Consider the following 6,504-nt stretch of genomic DNA (forward strand, 5'->3'; position numbering starts at 1 on the left):
AATTGAAAAATGAAGACTGATGGGATGATTAATTTGATAATATCTGGGTTTGCTAATATTTTTTATACAACAGACATTTCCCTTAAAATGAATGCGCCAAATCTGCAGTTCCAAAGTTTTAACAAATTATACTTAAAGCCCATAATAAGAAAAAAAAACCACACATTTTATTTTTAAAAAAATTATATAGTTGACCCTATATACATATTTTATTTTTAAAAATTATTTAGTTGAACAGTGCGAGGGTTCCGTGCGCCAGCCCCCACCCAACCCCCACCCCCCGCACAGTCAAAAATCACATTATATAGTTGTGACTCCCCAAAAACTACTCATAGCCTACTACCGGAAGCCTTACTTGTAATATAAATGGTCAATGAACACTTATTTCATATGTTGTATATATTATATGCTGTATTCTTATAATAAAGTAAGCTAGAGAAAAGAAAATGTTATTTAAGAAATCATAAGGAAGAGAAAATACATTTACAGTATTTTACTATATTTATCAATACCATGAATTTACATCCTCTGTTTACAAGATGAAGCATGTCTGTCAGCACCTTCATCGGTATTGTCTTATATGATACAAAACACTGTAGGTGTTATAAGTATCACTAATACCAGACATGAAAAATGAAAAGATAATGTGAAAAAGAAATTTCTGTTTATTTACAGGATGATGATTCATGCATTGATAATGAAAAAGCAGTAATATGATTGCTTTATGGTAGCCTAGTGTAATCGGTACAATTGCTTCACAGTAACCTAGCCTGTACACTAATGAATCACTATAAAATTTGAATAGCATACAGTATTATAGTCATATTCATAATATAGTATTGGAAACAATGCTACCTTTTTTTAAAAAACAAGTTACCTGTGATGAGAGGCTGATACCCAGTTTCTCCAATTATGAGAGAGGCATACAGTACAGTAATGTATTTCTTTGAAAGCAAAGTTATAAAACAGTAAGAAAACTAACACATTATTAATTTTATATTAAATATCACTCACCTTACGCCTATATAAGGTTAGGGTATCCTCTTCAACACCAGTCTTGCACATGATGTTCTACATGAATACTTAGGAGATGCTGGTGCTGACACAACAATATAGTTCTTGCTGTGCAGTTATTAGACTTTCATACAAAGACACTCACACACACACAACAGATAAGTTTATTAACTGTACCATGTGATGATTATTTACTATTCCTTAAGCGGAAGTGGAGCATCATAAAGTTTTTCATTCTTGTCATCTTCACATTGAGTAGGCTGGGCAGGAGGAGGAAAAAGAGGAGTTGGTGTTGTTGTCTCAGAGGTGGCAGAGGTGGAGGAGTTGGAAGCGTTGGCAGGAGAGGCAGGCACACAGTCTAACTTTATGGAAATACAGCGTAACTTGTCTGATGTTTTTGTTTTTTCATTTTTCTAAAAACATTTCTGTGTGGTACCAACCCTTCTCCCACCATTTGTTTCAGTTTCAGTGCCCATACCATAGAAGGGTCTATGTCGAAAAGACGTCAAAAGCAGTCTTAATTATTCAGAACCCTTCTGCCAGATTGTCTAAAGTCAATTTGTTTTCTGGCACTGCTTCTTCTATGTCTTCTTCCTGCTCTTCTGACACTGGTTTAGAAACACTCATCTCCATCAAGTCGTCTTCTGTGAATTCCTCTGGTGTGGTATCTATTAGCTCTTGAATTGCTCCAAGATCCGTATCTTGAAACCCTTCACTCGCCTACCTTTTTGCCACACCCACAATGTCTTTCATGATTTCCTTGATTGGCTCTGTCATAAATCCTGAGAAGTTATACACAATATCTGGACACAGTTTTCTCCAGCAGGAATTTATTGCTTGGGGATTGATGGCTTTCACAGCTTTTTCTATAACTACGATGGCATCTTCAATGGTGTAACCCTTCCAGACTTTCATGATGTTCTACCAGGGTCCTCTTCCATAGAGCTGACAATCCTTGCCATAGAGTACCGTGTTTAATGAGCCTTAAAGGTCCTTATGACCCCTTGATCCAGAGGCTGAATTAGAGAGGTCGTGTTTGGGGGCAAGCAGACCACTTTGATGCCTTCAGTGTTAAACTCATAGGGTTCTGGGTGGCCAGGGGCCATTGTCCCATATCAAAAGAACATTAAAAGGCAGTCCTTTACTAGCAAGTTATTTCCTATCTTCAGGGACAAAGCATCCATGGAACAAATCCAGAAAATGGGTTCTCGTCCAGACCTTCTTGTTGTACAACCAAAAGACTGGCAGCTGGTGTTTATCTTTTCTTTTCAAGAGTCCAGGGTTAGCAGCTCTATAGATAAAGGCAGTCCTAGTCATAAACCCCACTGCATTTGTGCAAAACAGTAGAGTTAGCCTATCCCTGCCTGCCTTAAATTCTGGTGCTCTACCTCTGCTCCTTACTAATAAATGTCCTTTATGGCTTTTTGTTTTTTTCCCCAGAACAGGGCACTTCAATCTGCATTAAAAACCTGTTCAGGTGGATATGCTTTCTCTTCAATGATTTTTTTTTCTTTTTTCTTTTTTTTGGCAATGCTGCGCTGCATGTGGGATCCTAATTCCCCAACTAGGGATCGAACCCACGCCCTCTGCAGCAGAAGCGTGAAGTCTTAACTACTGGACTGTCAGGGAAGTCCCTCTTTGGTGATTTTCTTTTTCCTTTTTTTTTTTTTTTTTTTTTGCTGTGTTGGGTCTTCATTGCTGTGCACACACTTTCTCTAGTTGTGGCAAGTGGGGGCTTCTCATTGCGGTGGTTTCTCTTATTGCCGAACACAGGCTCTAGGCATGCAGCCTTCAATAGTTGTGGCATGTGGGCTCTAGAGCACAGTCTCAGTAGTTGTGGCACATGGACTTAGTTGCTCCTCGGCAGATCTCCTTAGATCTTCCTGGCCCAGGGATCGAACCCATGTCCCCCGCATTGGCAGGTGGATTCTTAACCACTGTGCCACCAGGAAAGTCCCTTCAATGATTTTTCTTAATGGCTTCTGGGAACCTGTCTGCTGTCTCTGGTCAGTAGAAGCTGCTTCTCCTGTTGTCTTGACATTTTTTTTTAAGCTCTTTATTGGAATATCATTGCTTTACACTCTTGTAACAGCTTATGAGGTATGTGAAAGTCAGTCAGCTGTATTGATACACATATCCCCATATCCCCTCCCTCCCGCAACTCCTCCCCAGCCTCCCCATCCCAACCCTCTGAGGCATCACCCATCATCAAGTTGATCTCCCTTTGTTATACAGCAACTTCCCACTAGCTATCTATTTTACAGTTGGTAGTGTATATATGTCTATGCTACTCTCTCACTTCGTCCCAGCTTCCCCTGCGCTCCCCGCCCCCCCCAACCCCGTGTTCTCCAGTCCATTCTCTGCATCTGCATCCTTATTCTTGTGTTGTCACTGGGTTCATCAGTACCATTTTTTTTTTTTTAGATTCCGTATATATGAGTTAGCATACAATATTTGTCTTTCTCTTTCTGGCTTACTTCATTCTGTATGACAGACTCTAGGTCTATCCACCTCACTACATATAGCTCCATTTCATTTCTTTTTATAGCTGAGTAATATTCCATTGTATATATATGCCACATCTTCTTTATCCATTCATTTGTTGATGGGCACTTAGGTTGCTTCCATGTCCTGGCTATTGTAAATAGTGCTGCAATGAACATTCTGGTACATGTTTCTTTTTGGAGTATGCTTTTCTCTGGGTATATGCCCAGCAGTAGGATTACTGGATCATATGGTAGTTCTATTTTTAGTTTTTGAAGGAACCTCCAAACTGTTTTCCATAGTGGCTGTACCAACTTACATTCCCACCAACAGTGCAGGTAAAGTCAAATCTCTTTCTAAAATTCTCAAACTATCCTTTGCTGGCATTAAATTCTCCAGCCTTGGATCCTTCACCTTCCTTTTGCTTTAAGTTGTCATATAATGACCACTTTTTCTTGAATCATATTTGAGTTTATAGGTATGCCTTTCTTACAGCAATCCTGCGCCCACATAAAAGCTGCATTTTCAATACGAGATAAAAACGTATTTCGCAAAAAGTGCAAAGTTTTCCCTCCTTCTAGAGTAGCTGCAGTGATGGGCTTCATGAATTTCCTTTTCTTTTTCTGCAATGGTCTGTACGCTGGATTCATTTGTCTTTAAATGGTGGACAACCACAGCTGCAGACCTCAATCTACGGTACATATCAAGCAATTCAATTTTTTCTTGTAATGTCATGACTTTCTCTGCTTCTTGGGAGCACTTCCAGAATCACTAGTGGCACTTCTTATGGGTCCTTGATGTTACTTAAGGTTTACAGTATTGCCTTAAACACAATAAAAAATATGTGAGTACCATGGGAGATCACTTTTTACTGTAATGTTACTCACTGGGAGAGCAGTAAGTAGCTGCTCATGTGGAGATGATTAGCCTCAGAAAGCCTTTTAAGCAGGTACTCACAACACTTGAGCTCACTGCAATAGCAACAGGATGTGGCTACAAAATTATTACAGTAGTACAGTATGTACTGCAGTTAATTTTATGCAGCTATGATTTAATACTGCATCCTTTATGTTTGTTTACATTTCTCTGGCCTTCAAATGGTGTTTATGTACCTGAATTTTGATAAATTTTAACGTTTTATATTAGATCTGTATAAATTTTATGGTAGTAAATGGCAAAGTAGACTAGTATCTATATATATTTTAGCATCCATGACATACGTAACTTTTAAAAAATGTTTCACTATTTCCAGGCTGTGATTCGTCTGAGAGTTTTTTCAAATTGTCACAAATCTCCAAAAATTTTTCCAATATACCTACTGAAAAGAACCTGCATATAAGTGGACCTACACAGTTCAACTCCATGTTGTCCAAGCGAGAGTTCTATTGGCAAGGTATACTACAATTAATTTTTTATGTTCCCAATTCTTTCTGAGTGTACTGGGTTAAATAAAGTGCCTCTATCTGAAAGAATAAAATATATAAGTAACATTAATTTACATCTTGGTAAAGCCTTTCTTGGTATGTTTCCCAGAAATAAAAAAGAGAACAATTCTAACTGGGTAACAGTCCTTTTGAAAATTAGGTGGTTTCCCACTCTTTTGCTTTCAACAAAACTGAAAATTGAGGTGTTGGCTGATAGATTATTAAAAATAGTTTTTGATAATAGATTGCTATGTGATTTGGGGCATTTAATTCAGAAGGGACTCAAATAATTGAGAAAAACTACAACATCAAACTCCTTCCCCCACACACCTACGGTCAATTAATCTTCGACAAAGGAGGCAAGAATATACAATGGGGAAAAGACAGTCTCTTCAGCAAGTTGGGAAAGCTGGACAGCCACATGTAAATCAATAAAGTTACAACACACCCTCAAATCATACACAAAAATAAACTCAAAATGGCTTAAAGACTTCAACATAAGACGTGACACATAAAACTCTTAGACAAGACCACAGGCAAAACATTCTCTGTCATAAATCGTACCAATGTTCTTTTAGGCCAGCCTCCCAAAGCAATAGAAATAAAAGCAAAAATAAACAGACGGGACCTAATCAAACTTACAAGCTTTTGTACAGCAAAGGAAACCATAAAAAAATGAAAAGACAACCTGCAGACTGAGAGAAAATATTTTCAAATGATGTGACCGCCAAGGGAGTAATTTCCAAAATATACAAACAGCTCATACAACTCAATAACAAAAAACAAACAACCTAATCAAAAAATGAGCAGATGACTTAAATAGACATTTCTCCAAAGAAGACAGACATATGGCCAACAGGCACATGAAAAGATGCTCAACATTGCTAATTATTAGAGAAATGCAAATCAAAACTATGATAAGATACCATGTTCACCAGTCAGAATGGCCATCATTAAAAAGTCTCCAAAAACAAATACTGTAAAGGGTAGGGAGAAAAGGGAACCCTCTTACAGTGTTGATGGGAATGTAAATTGGTGCAGCCACTATGGAAAACAGTATGGAGGTTTCACACACACAAAAAAAATTGAGCTGCCATATGATCCAGCAATCCCACTCTTGGGCATATATCTGGAGAAAACTATAATTTGAAAAGATACACACACCCCTATGTTCATAGCAGCACTGTTTACAATTGCCACGACAGTCCATCAACACGTGAATGGATAAAGAAGATGCAGTACATATATACAATGGAATACTACTCAGCCATAAAAAAGAATGAAATAATACCATTTGTAGCAACATGGATGGACCTAAATATTATTATACTAAGTGAAGTAAGTCAGAAAGAGAAAGACAAATACCATATGATATCACTTATATGTGGAATCTAAAATACGACACCAATGAACTTATCTATAAAACAGAAACAGACTCACAGACATAGAGAACAGACTTGTGGTTGTCAAAGGGGGCAAGGAGAAAAGGGATGGATTGGGAGTTTGGGATTAGTAGATGCAAACTATTATATATAGAATGGATAAACAACAAGGTCCTACTGCATAGTAGTACAGGGAACTA

Source organism: Hippopotamus amphibius, chromosome 9, assembly GCF_030028045.1.
Source record: "Hippopotamus amphibius kiboko isolate mHipAmp2 chromosome 9, mHipAmp2.hap2, whole genome shotgun sequence".
Lineage (NCBI taxonomy): Eukaryota > Metazoa > Chordata > Mammalia > Artiodactyla > Hippopotamidae > Hippopotamus > Hippopotamus amphibius.